Source organism: Erpetoichthys calabaricus, chromosome 4, assembly GCF_900747795.2.
Source record: "Erpetoichthys calabaricus chromosome 4, fErpCal1.3, whole genome shotgun sequence".
Classification (NCBI taxonomy): domain Eukaryota; kingdom Metazoa; phylum Chordata; class Cladistia; order Polypteriformes; family Polypteridae; genus Erpetoichthys; species Erpetoichthys calabaricus.
In genome coordinates, this window is record NC_041397.2 from 252,633,165 (window position 1) to 252,651,980 (window position 18,816).

General features: G+C 42.5%; 2 protein-coding genes across 2 annotated transcripts in view; one reads left to right on the top strand and one right to left on the bottom strand.

The window, feature by feature from the left end:
• The window catches only part of LOC114651244 (uncharacterized), a 44,664-nt gene that overhangs the window by 24,419 nt on the left and 1,429 nt on the right, over positions 1 to 18,816 (bottom strand).
• Positions 14,761 to 18,816, top strand: part of rev1 (REV1 DNA directed polymerase) — a 225,400-nt gene continuing 221,344 nt past the window's right edge. Inside the window, exon 1 of the mRNA XM_028800617.2 lies at positions 14,761 to 15,322. The gene's annotated coding sequence lies outside the window, so the exon portion shown is untranslated. The remainder of the gene's footprint in view (positions 15,323 to 18,816) is intronic.

Consider the following 18,816-nt stretch of genomic DNA (forward strand, 5'->3'; position numbering starts at 1 on the left):
CCCATCAAGATGAGTCACCTGGCTGCTGAAAAATTTTCAACTACCAATTTCTGATGCTACCAAGGTAGAGCAGATACACTTACTGTGCATCATGATTTCATTTAGTATGTTCACATATTTAAATTAACTTATTTACTAACGTGTCTAATACCAGAGGTTAGTTTGTAGAAGCCATACCCCCATTCACAAATTAATGTCAGCATAAACCCTTATAGACCACAAACTCAGTACTGCAAGAGCATACTAATAATAATGTATGTATGTATGAATGTATGTATGTTTGTATGTATGTATGTATGTAATGTATGTAATAATATTATTGTTATTATTATTATTAATAATAATAATAAAAATATCAAAGTAAGTCAAAGTTGGGATAAATTAGTTTTAGAATGTTATGTAATGTTATAATAATAATAATAATAATAACAGTCCTCTGAGATGGACTTGTGCTCCTTTTCTTACACCCAGTGCTGCAGGGATAGGCTCCAGCTACTCTCAGCTCTGAATCGGATGATCAGGTTAGAAAACAATGGATGGATGAATAATAATTATTTATTATTATTATTAATAATAATAATAATCTTCCCTGGTCACTTCCTGCATGGAGCTTATGTGTTCTGCCCATGTCAGTGTCGGTTTTCTCTGGGTGTGCAACTTAGCTAATTATACACTGAAAACCTTTCCAGTGGAAGTGTGAGTGTGCCCTGCGATGAACTGGCATCCATCTTGTTCCTATTCTGCCTGAAACAGCTAGATACTGCCCAAACTAAATAAAAAATATCATTGGGTGATGGTGGTCTTACAGGCAACTTGATAATAAAAGTTACTTAGCACAGTCAAATATTTTGATAAGGGTTTTTATTAATCTTCCGGTCATATGTACATATCAAACAATGCTTACATACACCTCTTCTGGTTCTAATAAAAGGTGCTCTTATCTTTGAATATAGATTAAACTACCTCAGCTACAATAAATGGTAAATGGTTTTTCTAAGTAGAAAGCATGCTGCATGTGAAAAATCAAAGAAGCATTTTTATTTATTTTAAATATTTTTGATATAATGGTGAACTATCTCATCTAAGTAAATGTCATAGACATCAGTGGCTCTCCGGCCAAAGGACTATTTCATTGTTAACACCAACTTGTAGTAATCAACCAGCGCCAACACTTGTACTAAATATATTGTTATTTATGTCATATCTTGGTGTAGGCAGGTGTAAGACATAAACATCACAAAGGTCTGGGACCTTGCTAGGTGTGGTGGCTCAAAGGTTTCAACCACATCCAAAACAATACTAGCAGGTATTGAATGTCAACCTCAGCCATCTCCACTCCCTTGAAACAAATGTAATCACAGAGATATGCCTACTCTCCTCCAGGCAAGCTTTGTCCAGCTCCCAGCTCCAATGCTCCTAAAGGAGGTTGACGGGCTTCTTTGATGCCAGGCATGGAAGTACTTCCAGTGTCACACAACTATACTCTGGAAGCACTTCCGGATCAGGTGGAACCTCCTTAAAATGAATAAGTCCTCTCCTCAAGGCTCCCTCTGGCGGCACCCACATACACTAACAGGGCTATCCATCAAGATTACAATTCTCAAGGTGCCCTGCGTAAGTACAAATGGAAGCTCTACCCAAGAGATGCTGCCACCTGGCATACTGGAGGACTACAGGTACATGCCCCCAAGAGACAGTCCTTCCCTGTCCTTCCAATATATCTTCCCAGCTAGAAAAGATACCCACAACCAATCTGCCTAGAATACCTGTTTATCCAAATTCTTCCCTTATGGTTGGGATTCTAGTCCATCCACTTTGGCATCTACACTAAGTTGCTATGGTTTTTGGTTTTATATGAATTGCTTGAATATTTTTTTTCAAATGCACTGCATGGTATATCTCTTTCATCCAGAATTCTGTACATTGACTAATATGCAGTGATTTCATATTGATCAAACTTTGCAAGTTGCACTGAACACTATCAATAAGTGCCCATGTCATCTTTTGTTCAGTATATTTTTACTCAATTTTACAAAAAAAAAGGTTAGCATAAAGTAGAGCGAATGTTAACAATTAACATCAATTTTTAAAAAGTGTGCACAGACAAAAAGCATTAGGTATAGGTTTGTGGTGTGCACAGTGACACACGGCCACTAATAACAAATGATCACAATATAACTTTAATGAGTGTTCCAAAGTTGCCACAGGTTCCACATGCTGAGGTTTCAACCACACTAAAAAATTTCAGTAACCATTGTCAAATAGGCGACCCGGACACAGACAGGCAGACACATTTAAAGCCATCACCACACGTTTATTTACACTAATATGTGCAAGTCAATAAGTGCACCGCCACACACAAACCCCCACAGTCTCCCAAAGTCCAGGCTTTACTTAGCCACCTCTCTTTCTCTTTGTCTCTCATACTCCAGGCCTCTCCTCGCCGCCTCCTCTCCGACCTCGTCCACCTCCTCACCTGACTCTAGCCTTGATTGAGGGGGGGCGGCCCCTTAAATAGGCAGGCAGCTGATGACCACACCTGGCCACCTGCCACAATACTCTCCCACACGCTGAGACCCCACGGGGCCAGCGGCCCGTCCCATGAGGACAGATTTTCCTCAGCGGCAGGTCGATAGATCCCAGCCTAGGGCCCAGACCTATAGAATAAAAAGAAAAACAAGGGGCGGAGACGTTGCCCTGATGTGGCGCCTCGGCGCGCTTCCTCCGTGTTTGGGCCAACGCTCCCCGCTCCAACCGGCACCCCGATGCTCTTTTTCTCGGCCTCCCCATCCGAGACCTCCGTAGTCCTCACCACGGGACCGCCAACTGGAGCATACTCTTGTTTCGCCTCCCAGCCTGTGGGTTTTCGCGGCCTTTCGTGGGATGTGTGCACCCAGCAACACGTCCTCCCATATCGGAGGAGTCAGCTTTCTTCCTCCGACTCCTCCTCTTACTTTGGGATGCCGCGACGGTTCGGGTCTGCCTATATGAAAAGGACAGACCCTGCCCTGCCGGCGTCCGCAGCTTTACGGGGGCGATCCTACTCACCGTCCCTGCTGTGCCTCTCCGGTCAGAAGTTCCAGCGCCGCGCCGATCCCCTTTCGCCAGCGGCGCTTGTTCTGGCGCGATGGCCGTCCCCTCCGATTCCTGTGTCTCCGCCCGGAGGGCACATCGCTCAGGTAGCGGCAATCCGGCAAGCAGAAGGCATCTCTCCAACTGCTGCAGAATTGCTGCCAGGGAGAGAAAGTCAGTCGACGGTGTGCTTACCTGACAAGCAGCGCCACTCGCCGACTGCTTTCTATGGGCCCTTTCCTCCGGCCCATTCGGGTTTCTGGCTGGCACGGGATGGACATTCCCTGGTCCCGCCTCCATCCAATCACTGGCGGGCACACAGGACACGCTGTCCAACCCCGTGCCTGTCGCAAGGAGGGACTTCCGGTCAGCGGCCATCTCGTCCTCCTTCCACACACGGGGACGAGGTCCCGGGCAACTCCACAGCTGCTGCGGCTGTCCAAGCTGCAGCCTTTCCTTCTCGGCAGCTCCCCTGGCTGCTGCTGCATCCTTGAGCCGCCCCTGAAACACACAGTCCAACGGGGGACCGCTAACGGTCCGAGTCACAAACTGTATCTGCGGGGTTGGGTGCATGCCGCCCCTGCGGCACGTGTGTGAGCTCCCCTGCTGTGCCGGGCCATCCACAGACTTATTTTTCAATACAGGTCCCCACCTTGTCCCAGGTGGAGCATCCTGCCGATTACGCCACTGTGAAATAGGCAACCCGGACACAGACAGGCAGACACATTTAAAGCCATCACCACACGTTTATTTACACTAATATGTACAAGTCAATAAGTGCACCGCCACACACAAACCCCCACAGTCTCCCAAAGTCCAGGCTTTACTTAGCCACCTCTCTTTCTCTTTGTCTCTCACACTCCAGGCCTCTCCTCACCTCCTCACCCGACTCCAGCCTTGATTGAAGGGAGGCGGCCCCTTAAATAGGCAGGCGGCTGATGACCAAACCCGGCCACCTGCCACACCATCAATAGTAACCATGAATAGTCCCTATTCTTAGTTATGGTTATTATATATTAATTTTGTTAGGTCTTTCAGTTTTAAAATATTTTTGTTTATATTGTTTATGTTTTTCAGTATAATTGTTATTGTTTTCGTTAAGTGTTTTTCTGTGTTTCAATCATTTTCTAGTTTTCTTTTAATTATGTCTACATTATTTGTTAGGGTCCTTAATTTCTATATGTTGAGCCTTAGGATGTGGGGCCTCCAAATCTGCAACTCTGTTTGCTTGTGTTTGCTTATTTAAAGGCCAGTGATGCGTCAACTTTGTACCAAGATATTAGCTATCCTTCCTATGTTGCTTGGGTCACTTTTGCTTTTGGAATTTTTAAGTCTTGTGGTGGTGGTTTTGACCTTTTCGTTATGCTTGTTTTGTTTTTAGGAATGGTTTCTGATTTTTAGTTTTTGTTTTTGTCTCTTGCTGTGATCATATTCTTCTAGGAGAAGAATAATGGCAGGCATAAAAAGGACCTGAAGATGAAATCGAAAAAATCAGGTAAAAAGTCAAAACCGGAAGATCAGATACTTGAAGTCCCTAACCAAAACTCAAAGTCCCCAACGAAACTCATAGTCAAAAGTTAAAGTACCAGCAGCAAAAATCAGAAGGTAAGTGCAAAGTTTTGTTTTTGATAAAGAATACACAATCATGGACAAAGAACTGAGTTGTGCTGACAACGTCATGCATTGCGTCCTCCAGGAGGTATAACCATAGCAACCAGCAACAGCATCTCTGTAACAGAGCCACAATAGTCCAGCATGCAAAGAAAAACAAGATGGTGCAGGTGAACAGTAAATTATAAATAACAATGTAAGGTCTTAATACAACGCACAACCACAGAATGAACGTAAAACTAGAAACAGTATGTTGCAGGTTAAGAGAAACAAAATACAATGTCCTATAGACAAAATTATTAAGCTAAAAAGAAATTAACAAATGTACTGGAATTCATACTAGCTCATTGGATTATTTTTTGAATCTTTAGTAATAATATTTCATAATTTCTGGCAGACAATTCCTCTCAATTGCACACCTCTTGATATCACCATGATTTTCAACATGTGTGCAGAAGTCTCAAAATAAGACTGTAAAGTTGGCAGTGTCCTTTTGTTATGCAAGAGTCTTTATTAATGTGTATCATATGTTTCATAATTTTGAATGGTTATTTTTCATATGTTCATGTTTTTAAGTTAAGGTCAGAATTGTGTATTGTCCCTTTAATTGAGCTTCCATTCCTTGTGTGTTGTGGGTGGAACCTTCCAGAGGTGGAGCCACTCTGACACCAGAAGGACACTTCTGAGCCCTCACCTTTCAAACATTGAATTCACAGACCATAAAAAAGTTTAATACTGTAAATAGTTGCTATGCAGAAAAATGTAAATAATAGCCAAAAGTATTAATACTGTAAATAGTTGCTATGCAGAAAAATGTAAATAATAGCCAAAAGTATCCTATCTGAAATTAACCATTGTATTGAGTCGACCTTTTCATCCACTGGCACAAACTCCAATTGTACAGCTGTCAGCAGAGGTCTTGTGAATATCCTCACAACTGCCCAGGCCTTCTCCCATTAGGCAACACCCAAAATAAGAAAGAGAGAAGTCTGGGTCCATAAAGGTGAGTCTGAATATATCTAACTGGTAATATTAATCTTCCACATCAGCACCAACTTCTTCACTACCACAGACATTAGGTTCCATGTTACAAGAACAGTTTTTACTACTTAGGTCTACTATGTCGGGTTCAGTCTCACTAATGCCTGTGACTAAACTGACATTACATTATCCTCCTCACTCACATTGTGGAAGATAAGACCACATTTGCTGCTTCACATGGTGTATTTGGGCAGAGCCTGATTGGGCTTCGTGGATCACCGCTAATAAACACCTCCTTAAGGACCGGATTAGACCATACATATATAAGAAGCAAACAAAGATCTTACAATATGTTGATGTGATGTGCATTAAAAGACAACATATGAAAAAGAAACAGGAAGTATTTGCAAAGATTGAATTTCTGGAGGCAGAGTGAGAAAATAACATAATATTCTTAAAACTACTCAATCCAGGGTCATAATGGGCTTCAGTCTATCCAAGCAGCATCAGATATAAGGCAGGGACAAACCTCAGCATGGAGCAGCGGTTCATTGCAAGGTCCACTTAGTCAAACAGGGCTATTTTAGAACTGTTATGAATGCATGGCACCATTAAGCACAAAAAGGGGAGCAGACCTTAAAAAAGCCACACAAAGAGGCCAGACATGTCTTTTTACAGGCCCCACCTCAGACAGCCTAGGCCCAAACTCAAAAGGAAGGCTTCCATCCAGCACAGGCTCAATAATGGAGTAAAGGCTTCTAAATAACAAAAAGTAAAATGTCCTGAATAAGAATGAGAGGGACACCATGAAAACTGTGGTTCCAAATGACAAACTAAACAACGTTTCTTAATACTTAAAGAATTTATTTTAAGTACAGTAAATGGATCACAAAAAATAAAGCAACGAAAATGAGCAAACATATAATTTGCCCAACTGGTTAACTGAGTCAAATGGTGTCACAACCCAGATTTGCTCAGGAAAGGGAAAAGGGTAAGTGAAGGGGTGTATGGCACTTGGCTATGCCTATGACAACAACATTCTTATGTTAATGCACCATTACTTTAATTACTGCTTTTTACATGGCCTCTTTATTGTATACTGGTGCAGAAGAAATGCCCAATAGATAGATAGATAGATAGATAGATAGATAGATAGATAGATAGATAGATAGATAGATAGATAGATAGATAGATAGATAGATAGATAGATAGATAGATAGATAGATAGATAGATAGATAGATAGATAGATAGATAATTTGTCCCAAGAGGAAACCAGACTTTTACAGAAGCATAAGAAATATAGAAATATACTAAGCAACAACTCCCTCATACACACATAAGAATTACAAAAAAGAAGAAAAAAACTTAGCTAGTGTTGAAAGAACAGCCACGGTGAGGCATTATAAGGGTGTATTCCAATAATTATGAAGGAGACCCACTTCTGCTGAATTAATTGTAGGCTGAAAGTACTCAATGACAGTGTATCATAGAGAGGAGCAATGGTATTATTCATAATGACCATCTGTTTAGTCATCATTCTCTTCTTTGCTACTACCTTAAGCAGGTCAAGAGTGAATCCCATAACTGAGTTGGCCTTCTTAATTAGCTTGTTGAAGTGGAGGGCCTCTCTTGCAGTAATGTTACCAGTCCAGCACTGTTTAATATACAAACCCACATTGGCTATCACAGACTTATATAGAACATGTAAAGGATGTAAGAATGTAGTCCCTTAAGAAAAGCTAGTCTGCTCAGCCCCTTTTTAAAGAATTCCTCTCTGTTCTGAGACCAGTCCACCTGTCACTGGTTATTCCATTTTTCCTGTTCTTCCATTTCTTTCTCCATATAACCAATCACCACACAATAAAAAGCGTCTTTAATAAACGTAAAACCAGCTGTAAGCTTAGAACACCAATTCTTCAAAACTTTTAAGAAACATTGCAAAATCTTCATTATAAATGTTTAATTATTCCATTCATCCATCTATTCATTCTTTCAGGGTCATGCCAGTCCAAGCAAGCATCAAGAGCGAGTCAGGAACAAGCCTTGGATGGGATGCCAGCTGATCACAGGGTGTATACGGGCACACACATACACTAGTAGAATCAATTTAGCATCACCAAATCCCCTAACCTGCATGCCTTTGGAAGGAAACTGAAGCACATGGAGGAAACCCACCAGGGAAACATATAAACTCCAGGCAGGGGATACCCAGGACATGACCTACTTACTGAGAGGCAGCAGTGATTCCGACATACCCCAACATTTCAATATTAACAGTATGCATTATTTAAATAAAGTTAAGATTTTATCTGTAAAGTGTAATATACATTAATGCATTTCATCATAAAAACGATATCAAGTATACAGCATAGTATTCTAACAGCACACAGCTCCAAGAGGACAGCTCATGGAAATCTAAATCGACTTAGGCCAGTCATCATCCTCTGTAAATATGTGCTCTCTTCTATTGGATTGAATTTGTTTATTGTCATTGTATTGTACCATGAGATCCAATATGCAACTTGTCCATAAACTAATTTTCCTATAAAATGATAAAAAAATAATATGATTAAAAAAATGAAAAATAATATAATATGAAAGCATAAGTACAATATACATTACATATAGTGCAGATAAGTCAAATGGTTCATAAAGTAGCTCATGTTGTGCAATATTACAGTGCAAATTTAAAGTCTGGTATTGATGCTGACAATATGAACAATCTTCAGCCTATCTCTCACTTACCTTTACACTCAAACGTTCTTGAGTGTATTGTGGTCTTCAAATTTACGAGTTACTTATCTTGTAATAGGCAGATGGAACCCTTTTATTCTGGTTTAAGAGCACAGCACAGCTGTGGAACTGCTCTGCTTCAAGGAACTTATGATTTCCTTTAGGAAGCTGACGTGGGGCAAATCAGTGTATTAATTTTGTTAGATGTTATTGCAGCATATATTCCACTGTCCACAATGGAGAACATTCTGGGTAGGTAAAGAATTTAGGGATAATCATCGACTCTGACCTAAACTTTAAATCAGATGTAACCAGATTAATAAGGCTGCATTTTTTAACTTAAGGAATATAGCAAAAGTTAGACCTCTTATAACTTTATAAGATGCTGAAAAATTAATTAATGCTTTTGTTTTTAGTCAACTAGATTACTGTAATGCACTCCTAACAGGACTACCTAAGACAGACATCAATCGTTTGCAATCGTTTGCAGCAGCCAGAACCTTAACTAGACAAAGAAAATGTGAGCACATCTCACTAGTTTTAGCATTGTTATATTGGTTACCTGTGCCGTTCAGAATTGACTTTAAAATACTACTACATGTTTATAAAGTCTTAAATAATCTTACTACGTCCTATACTTTGGAATGCCCATTCCCCTTCACTCCAAGTCATAACCTTAGATTTCTGAATGAAGGGTCTGCTTATAATTCTAAGAGCCAAGCCTAAACAAAGTGGTGAGGCGGCCTTTTGCTGTTATGCACCTAAAATCTGGAATACTTTACAAATAGAAATTCGCCAGGCTACTACTGTAGGAAATTTTAAAAAACTGCTAAAAAGATAGAATGAAGGTGGGTGTCTCGGATGTCCACGAGACCAACTTCATCAAATCCTATGAAGTGAAGCATTAAAAATTAGGGGATTTGATTTAGGAATAGTTATGTTAGGTAGAAAGCCCAATGGGGGCTGGAACACTTTTGGCCTTGGAACCCCTGCAGATTTAATTTTTTTTTTCCTCCAGCCTAACTGGAGTTTTTTTTGTTTTTTTCTGTCCTCCCAACTATCTGACCTTACCTTGTTTTGTTGTTACTTATTATTTAATACTATTGCCTAATCTTAATTTTTTCTTGTAACTTGTCATCTTGTAAAGCAGTTTGAGCTACATTGCTGTATGAAAAAGTGCTATATATATAAATGTTGTTGATTTATCTCCAAAACTGCCCTTGAGTGGTTTAAGTCCTATCTGTCTGGCAGGGACGAGTTTGTTAAACTTAGCAACAGCAGGTCCAGCTCAGCACTAGTGACACAAGGAGTTCCTCAAAGCTCTGTCTTTGGCCCTCTTCTGTATCTACAGTTATCATTTTTATATGGATGATATTCAGATTTGTTTCAATGTTAAAAATGACAGCCCATCTAAACTTTCTCAGTTCACAACTTGCCTCAGTTAAATTAATCCTTGGACAGAACATCCATCCATCCATCCATTTTCCAACCCATTGAATCCGAACACAGGGTCACGGGGATCTGCTGGAGCCAATCCCAGCCAACACAGGGCACAAGGCAGGAACCAATCCCGGGCAGGGTGCCAACCCACCGCAGTGGACAGAACATGACTCTTAAAAATTAAACTGAAACAAAACTAAAGTCACACTAATTGGCAGTAAAGCTCAGTTTAAAAAAATGAGCTCCTTTTCAATTAACTTTTGGTGACAGTGTCATCAGACCTTCTACTTCTACTAGGAATCTTTGCATCATTTTTGATTCCTCTATTTCTTCTTCTTCTTTTGGCTGCTTCTGTTAGGGGTTGCCACAGTGGATCATTTTTTCCATATCTTTCTGTTCTCTGCATCTTGTTCTGTTACACCCATCACCTGCATGTCCTCTCTCACCACATCCATAAACCTCCTCTTAGGCCTTCCTCTTTTCCTCTTGCCTGGCAGCTCTATCCTTAACATCCTTCTCCCAATATACCCAGCATCTCTCCTCTGCACATGTCTAAACCAACACAATCTCGCCTTTCTGACTTTGTCTTCCAACCATCCAACCTGAGCCAACCCTCTAATGTACTTATTTCTAATTCTGTCCATCCTTGTCACACCCAATGCAAATCATTGCATCTTTAACTCTGCTATCTTAACTGTGCCACTTCCACCTCTGTCTCCTGGTTTCTGGTCAGTGCCACCGTCTCCAGCCCATATAACATAGCTGGTCTCACTACTCACAACCCTCGGTCTGTGGGCCGCAGCCGTTTGACAGCCGGGCCGCGAGAAAGCTGTCAGCAATGGAGACTCACTCAGACTTTTCAGAATGCTTGGCGGGTGGGGCTTTGCAGCAGCACAGTGAGAGGAGAGAGAACGAGGTGAGAGAGTATTACAAAGTATTTTTATGGTCCCAACAGTTTCCCCATATGACACGAGTCTATAGAAATCTTGTTACTACGAAGTACATTCAGCAGATACTTTCATTACAACGAAGTGACCTTGAAATGCTTGAATGAATCATCCACAGAGCAGTTAGATCTGTGGTCGCAGCTCAGTTGTGCACATTTGCACAACGATCCCCAAACAGAAACATTGTAAAAAAATTTCTTTCTTCAAACTTTCCTCGTACTGTTTTTTTTTTTTTTTTTTTTTGATGTTTTTGTTTTCTGTGGTTTTCAGTGATACCTTTTGCTTATTGCTTGTCAATATTTGAAAAACATCCATTGGAATTTAAGTCATTGTCACCCTCCTATAGAAACGGCAGACACAAAAAAACGATAACAATGTTATCACAAAAATGTTTGTCATGTGCAATCTGTTGGAATGACAAATTCAATGCATATGTCTTTGTTATATGCACAAAAAGAAGAAAAATCTCGGGTTGCAAACGTATGCAAACTGCTGCATTTGAAGACAGTTTTTATGTGGTTCAGTGATGCTCGTTCAAGAAAATGTGAGGTTTCTAAACTCTCTTGGGACCTCCGTCAACGGGACAACATGCCGAAGAGCATCCCGAAGTGCGATCACCACGTCTGTTTATCTGTTGCCGGGGCAACAGCAGGCTCACAGCTCTACTGTGAAGCAATCGCGCTTTGGGACGCACTTCAGCGTGATGTTCCTGTTGGGTGGGGGGAATCCCAAAAGAGTTCAGAAACCTCACAATATGAACTGACATTCAGGCACTAGGGCACCCCACCTTTACCCACTCTGCAGACTCAGTATCCAGCCAGGCTGGAGGAGTGCTGGAGGAGCCTGAGGAGGAAAATCTGAGGCAGCGGTGGAGCAGCAGCACGTGGGGCAAAGGCAGAAGATACCTGTTGTTCAAGTTGGTAGATAAAGTGGCTGCATTCAAAGCCAAACTTGATTCATGGGGCCAACAAGTGAACATTGGGATTTTTGATATGTTTCAAACGTTAGCAGAGGTTGTTAAAGATACCAAGTCAGGGCCCTCTTTCTCCCAGCTGGTGTATGATCACCAATCTCAGCTTTCAATAGAGTTTGAGCATTATTCCCAACCACAAAAGACCCCCGAAATGGGAAGGAATGGATCTGTGACCCATTTGTGAATAAGCCAGGTGAATCAACTTTGTCTGTGTTTGAAGAGGATCAACTGCTTGAGGTTTCAAATGATGGTGGCTTTCAAACTCCATACGTTTTGGATTAAAGTCAAGGCGGAATATCCTGAGGTTGCCACAAAAGCACTGAAAAGTCTGCTTTCATTTCCAATATCCTGTCTTTGTAAGGCAGTGTTGTCTGCAGTGACAGCAACCAAAACAAGATTACGGAGTAGACTAAATATAAGCAACACACTTCGTGTGTCACTGTCTTCCATTGTCCCCAAATGGGATTGTCTGGTTGCAGGAAAACAAGCTCAGGGCTACCACTGATTCTGCATTATGGTAAGTTGTATAATTTCTATTACGATATTATAACTTAATAATAATAGCAATGTAATGTAAATTGTGTATAAAACTGCCCTATGAACCCGCCCCAAATCCTCAATACCCCCCCCCCCCCCCCCGCCAGCCCCAACATATCTGTGGAAAAATTAGCTTCTAGTAAAGTGGTCCTTGCTGTCAAAAAGGTTGGGGACCACTGCTGTAGACCTTCCCTTTCACTCTTGCTGATACCCATCCATCCATCCATCCATTTTCCAACCCGCTGAATCCGAACACAGGGTCACGGGGGTCTGCTGGAGCCAATCCCAGCCAACACAGGACACAAGGCAGGAACCAATCCCGGGCAGGGTGCCAACCCACCGCAGGACACACACAAACACACTAGGGCCAATTTAGAATCGCCAATCCACCTAACCTGCATGTCTTTGGACTGTGGGAGGAAACCGGAGCGCCCGGAGGAAACCCATGCAGACACGGGGAGAACATGCAAACTCCATGCAGGGAGGACCCGGGAAGCGAACCCGGGTCTCCTAACTGCGAGGCAGCAGCGCTACCACTGCGCCATCGTGCCACCCCTTGCTGATACCTGTCTGTCACAAATCACTCCTGACACTCTTCTTCACCCATTCCAACCTGCCTGCACTCTCTTTTCACCTCTCTTCCACAGTCCACATTACTCTGTATACTCCCTTTCTTGATCTACCCACATAAATCACATTAAGAAACTTTCTTACTTCCACCTGTAACAACTTATTTCTTACATAGCGCTCTTTCCTGCGTGCAGGCACAAAGTGCTATGAACAAATCTCAGCGAAAATACAAGTACAGATTCTACTAATTAGTAAATACAGAACTGCTACACATATAAATGCAGATTTGTTAAAATACACAGAGAACAAGGTAGAAACTGATTAAATAAAAATGGAAACCAAAAACATCTGTCCATAAATCAATTAATGAACCATGGCCATTTGACAATGGAGGAGATTAAAACTGTAAAAGAGAAAGTCAAAAATAAAGTCAAAGTCCTGAACACCTTCGCCAACTGGCCACCTACACCTTCCTGGGTTTTGTATAGTGTAGTCCGTGCCACTGTAACATATCCTGTGTTTTTCATTCCTCTCCCTTTCTGAGAAACTTGTCTATGTTTTAATACATCCCACGTGTAGTTCAAAACTCTGCACAACAGGCAGTGCCATTGATAGATTATTTTGAGCCCTAGGCCAAGCTTATTACTGTGCCAACTCACTGGTAGCAAAACCCTGAGGCTGGGTCTCCAATGATCTCCATCCAAGGTGATTGCCTGAATTTAATGGTGGTGCCGACCCTGAGTGCACAAATTAGCCATCCTCCTCCACCTCCACTGACTACTTCAGTTCTATTGCACCCAGACTTTGGAACAAACTTTTTAAATTAATAAGATCTGCTTATCATTATAAAAAAAACAAACAAACTTTAAGTTCACTTGTTCAGGTAGGCATTTAACTTACCCTGACATTCTGACCTTTCTTTTTTACCATCTCCATCAAGGTGCTCAAAATGATTTGAGTTTGTATCAAAGGTTATGTTATTTGTTCAGGGTCCTCTTGTAAAATTGGTATTTTATTCTGGTTTATAGTATCCTATCCTATTTCAAAGCTTTATGCATCCTATAGTTGCATTTATTTAATGTTTTACAGTATTGCGGATATTATTTGTATAAAATGTTGTATATGTCCTGTTGTTCATTCCGATTTTCTGTGAAGCGCTTTGAGCTTGGGAAAGGTGCTGTATAAATAAAATGTGTTATTATGAATATTTTAGCCATTTATTTCTATGACCTGTCAACACCGTTATAGTGAAGCGTTGCTTTGTACCTTGCGACTGCTGCATTAAAAGTCCACGAGAGTGCTTATGTGTGCTGGACAACTAGAGCTACGTGGAGAGTAGGCAGATCATTAGAGAGACTCGCTCGATTGCTGTTGGAAGCGTGACTAGCAGTCGCAAACGCGAGGCTTTTGTTCTTTTTTTAGGTAGTTTCCAGATAAACACCAGTCGCGTTACGGGTAAGGCACGTTGGTATCTTTAGCGGCGCCTTGTGGCCTTGGTGGCTTGATTAGTCCCCTTTAGAAACATCTGTCACGTACAAACAACAACTTCACAGAGGTCACGGCGGGGTTGCGCAACTAACACGTGAGGTGCAGTGAGAGTTTCCAGACAGTCCTCAACGCAGCTGCCAGCTCAACTCTCCATGCGAGTCACTTTCTCCTGGGATGAAAAACGTGCCTATCCAGTGGAGATATCTTTTAACTCGAAAGGCGTGCCCCTCTTTGTGTTCCGATCCCCCCCATGCCAAAGTATTCTATTAATAGTCACATCGCGCACCCAGCACTTGTGGCACTCGTGCCACCACTCCGCTGTGCTAACACAAGTCCTGTCAGTTGTGTTGTTTGATTGCGGTAGGTCACGCAGCTCACTGTTCAGCGCAGGGGGGAAAATGGCGAGGCATGCGGTAACGGAACTGCCAGAATAAGACATCCGTGATCCGAATGAAAAAAGTCAGGCTGGCAGAGCGCCAATCTCCCGGGTTGTAGCTGTACTACAGCACTGAGAAAAGTCAATGAATCGCGATCAGCGGGAGGAGGGAGGGTTTTCCCTTCCTTCACCGCCACCAGAGCAGCTGCGCCTCGGAAATCCGATCACGGCTCTGCGTCAGTGTGCTGACAACACATCGGGCCGTTAGGGGGCGCCGCGAGACCAGCAGCCGCCGGCGCGTCTGACAGAGTGACCCCCGGCAGGAGGAGGGTCCGCGGCGGCGGGCAGCGAGAGGAGGAGCCGCAGAGAAAGGAAGGCGGCTGGAAATGGAGAGAGAGAGAGAGAGGAAGAGGGGGTCGCGAAAGGGATTGCTCGTCTGACCGAGGAGCCCACGAGAGAGCAAGACAAAGACACGGAGAAAGATTAAAAAAGCAAACAGAATACAAAGAAAAACAGCAACAAATACGCGACGCGAAGGCGGAAGAGGGAACGGTTGGCCATCTGAGCCGGGAATGTTGGACTCGGTTTAAAAGGTAAGAGTGCCTTCCTCCCCGTACGCGCCACGGAGGACACACTTCACCCGCCTTCGACCGCAAACCGTCGTTGTTGTTTTTGTGTGTGTTTTATTTTTTTTCCTGTAGCTACTGTTTATCCGAAAGGCGCTGAAGCTGCAGGCACTCGGGCTACGTGGGGCGAGGAGGTGCGCCGCTCGCATTGTTGCTCCAACTTGCCTCAGCCTGCTGCTTCTCGATCGCTCGCTAGCTCACTCTCTATCTCGCTGCCGGGCTCGGTTCTTTTTTTAGGCCGGTCAGTGTTTGACTGTCCCACCCACTAGCTGCATCACATGGGGGAAAAACAAGCAGACACAACATTGCCGCGGACAAGCAGGGGCAAGAGCCGGAGCCGCGATAGTCAGGGGCTTGGGAGGGGGTGGCTTCTGTGACATCACACCGGCACGGTGACAGGGGGCACATCGTTACAAGATGGATAATGAACTGTAACCTCTCTTGACAGGATGTCATGCTTCACGAGGAGCCGTGGCACACCACGTTGATACAAGCCCAATTATTTTTTCCCTACTGTTGGCCCAGGGGATTGGTGACATTCTTGGCACACTGAGACTGGTCATGGCACTCAGCTGCTATAGGAGAGGATGGAGGACGGTGTCCCATTGCACTCCTTAGCACATTGTTATAGTGCCAATCCTTGTGTCACCCAGGTACTTTGCCAAGTTCTTTTGATGAAATAGACGGGGGTTTCCGGACAGGTACATGGCAGTTGAATGTCTGACAGGAGTTCAGTTTTCTTTTCAACCGTTCGGTTGGGGAGATGGTGATATGCTTAGCTCCGGGCACGCTGAAAGCAGTGAAGAGTCCTGCAGACATGATGCCCTATTATCTTAGCACATTGTGCATAGTCCAGTCAGTCCGTTCTGTAGAGGGGGCACACAGGTGCCTCTGGCTACCAGTTTAGTTTCACAGGATGTCATATGACCCCAAAATGTCATGCTTGGGCTACTCTGACACACTATGAATTATTGTTGTCTCAGTGTTATCCTGGATTTGTTAGATAAGTACTTGACCCTCATCCCTCTCATTTTGACAGGCTCTTGTACTTCACAAACCCTCAATTTCTTTGCTCAACTATCACACAGGTGAGGATGGGGCTTGTAATATCTCTTATGTAGGCAAGATGTCACAGGGCCGCAATGGGGCCATCCTGAAGAAGATTTTAGTTATTCTGCTGGTAGGTGAGAAAGGCAAGTTAGAAACACATCATGTTTTGATAGTATGGTTCTGTGAGAGACATTTCTACTGTACAGTTGAGCAAGAGTGTTATGCTTCACTGGATCTCTGTCACTGCGTTTTTCTGTGTCATAAGTAAAATGGGCATTTTGGGGCATTACTTCACATTTGGAAAGGGAGTAGTATCATATCAAATTGGGGGTCCACATTAATGACTGGTCTCTTAACACAGAGGAACTATATGAGAAAAGGCAGGGCAGATTTTTTTTTTTCTTTCTTAGTAGGGTGCATTTGTTTATTGTGAATAGTGACATCCTTCACTACAACTCTGTGATAGCCAGTACGATATTTCTATGCTGTGGTGGTAACTTCATTTTAAGAGATGCCCACTGAATTAACAAGTTAGTTTAAAAGGGATGCTCAGTTTTGGGACACACTCTCAACTCTGTGGAGGCAGTAGTAAAGGAAAGAATTAAAACAAAACTGAATACCATTAATGAATAATGTCTCTAACACGCTAACAACTGAGTAATTTCCTCCAACAAATTTTTTCAGCAGAAGTGTGTCAAGAAACACTACTGGAGCTCCTTTATACCAATATCAGAATGCCTGCATAATGTCTTACTGTAACTGTAATTTCCAAGTCTGAAGTTTTCTTTTTAGTTTGCTGTCTTTTTAGTTATTGAAGGATTTATTGTTTATCATGGTATACTATTATTTATTTAGTTACTTGTTGATTTCTTTTAAAAAACAAATTTCGGCAAGAACAAATAAAGATCATATCCTATCTGTCAGTCTGAATGACATCCTTCAATGGGTTCCTATTTTTCATGCTATACTGTCTCCAGAAGTTGAGACAGATTGTCTCAGTTCAATAGAGACCTGTATATCAAAGGATATCGACTGAACTGCTGTAAGTTCACAAACTCCTGTGTTCCCATTAAAGTACATTGTATACCGGCACTGGAAAAGTACTAAAAAAACCCAAATTTAAAACAGTACGGTACCATCATTTTAGCATTTTCAGTACTAGAAGTACTGTAAACATTAGCTTTTCTCTCAATTAACCCAAACTGGCACTTGCTGTTTGCGGTTGTGGAAATATGTCCGTTTTGAAGACTTCACAAAAGGGAACTATGTACTTTAATGCTATCTGGACTTCTCAGGGGGCAGCCATTGTTCCAACATGATTGGGACTACACAGGATAACATATACACACCACCCCCAGCTTCATTGTGATTGATGCATAGTTACTAAAAGGCAGTGGCGGACCGTGCATTTCACACCTAGGCCTTCAGTAGTGCTCTGTCTGAATCAACCCGCCCCTCAAAAACTAATTTATGGTTATAAAAACCATCTTAATATGCAGAAATACAGTATAAAGAGCCGTTGCATCGCAGATAGATAACTCCTGTAGCCTCAATAAATGCCTTTATTGAATAGACAAACAAGGGGTGAACAAGTTCCTTTCTACTACAGCTACAGCCGCGACACACATAAAAAACATCAATAATAACTCATAAACTTGCAATATTATTTAGGAAAATCGCAACATTTTACTCACCAAAATTCGGATTATTTGTAAACAAAATCCATCCTCCTCTCTTTCCTCAAAAACAGTTCAATTACTCTGTCGTACAGATTATCTGTGTGCTTCAGTTCCATCACGAAGTCCCTTTCTATCGCCATCGAAGCTAATGCTGAAAGTCGAACCTGCCCTTTTGTATTTCTGGCATAAGTTTTAATTCGCTTTAGGGCTGAAAATGTCCATTCGACAGAAGCAGTGGACACGGGAATGGTCAACACCAAACATACCAATGTGTACAGCTGCCCCATGCTCTCATTCAGATTTTTCTGATGAATGAAGTCAAGGAGATCAGTGGGAGATTTCCCTGCAAAATCATCCATGGCATACATTACAGTCAGTTCTGTTTTTAGCCGAGACAGATCAAAAAGTGCTCCATGGCTCTGTGTTAAACTGGAGAAAGCTGCATGCGGGAAATTTTTCTTGTATTCCCAAAACTTCTGGGGGTCGAGGAGCGTGACAAACATCAGTTTTTCGTGGTCTTGAAATCTGGTCTGTGTCTGGCAAATAATATTGTCCAGAATCCTGCCATGGAGTTGGCGGTAGTGCGTGTGAGGATCTTGCGCTTGACCTCTTTGTGCGCTTGGAGCGCCTGCAGTGTGTTCAGTGGCCTCATAGAGTTCCTCATATCGGCTTCTATCTCGCTCAACGGTGTCACAGAACTCCTTTACCCTAGCCAGACAAAACTGCACATTC